Source organism: Larimichthys crocea, unplaced genomic scaffold, assembly GCF_000972845.2.
Source record: "Larimichthys crocea isolate SSNF unplaced genomic scaffold, L_crocea_2.0 scaffold41813, whole genome shotgun sequence".
In the NCBI taxonomy this organism is placed as follows: domain Eukaryota; kingdom Metazoa; phylum Chordata; class Actinopteri; family Sciaenidae; genus Larimichthys; species Larimichthys crocea.
In genome coordinates, this window is record NW_020855431.1 from 1 (window position 1) to 511 (window position 511).

A 511-nucleotide genomic window follows, 5' to 3' on the forward strand; every position below is an offset into this window, starting at 1 on the left:
TATACAAACCGTAACCAACAACTATTGCTCTTCTTTTACAAATCAAATATATATATATACACACACATACATACATACTACAGAACTACTAATACACATTTTTATTTGCTATACTATAGACTACAGAACTCCTATGGATTTATATACATTGTTTTCTTTAACATATGAGGAAGCCCCGCACTAGGCAGGGCATCAAAAAATTAAATTGAACTCATATTGTTCCTCTCCACGGAAATCTTTAGTAAAAGGCGAAAGATTTATACGATCTGAAGAGAAACATGAGTGTACTGTCTGTCAGGGAGAGCTGCTGAGCGGGTCAACCTCCGACACACACCTCTCAGTGACGGTGACACAAACATATTTTTATGTTGTCTATAAACTACTTATATAAATACATGGCACGGTAAACTACATGAAAACGTTTATAGTTATTGTAAAATATTAAATAATTTGATGTTAAACAGATTTAACAAACGTTTTTTTAAACAAACATTGCGCGCGGTGCATGACG

At 33.9% G+C, this 511-nt stretch overlaps 1 non-coding gene across 1 annotated transcript; it reads right to left on the bottom strand.

Annotated features, from left to right (window-relative positions):
- Positions 1-171: 171 nt before the first annotated feature.
- Positions 172-286, bottom strand: LOC113745077 (U5 spliceosomal RNA). Its single transcript, XR_003461965.1, has one exon. It is a non-coding gene; the product is annotated as a U5 spliceosomal RNA (small nuclear RNA).
- Positions 287-511: the final 225 nt, after the last annotated feature.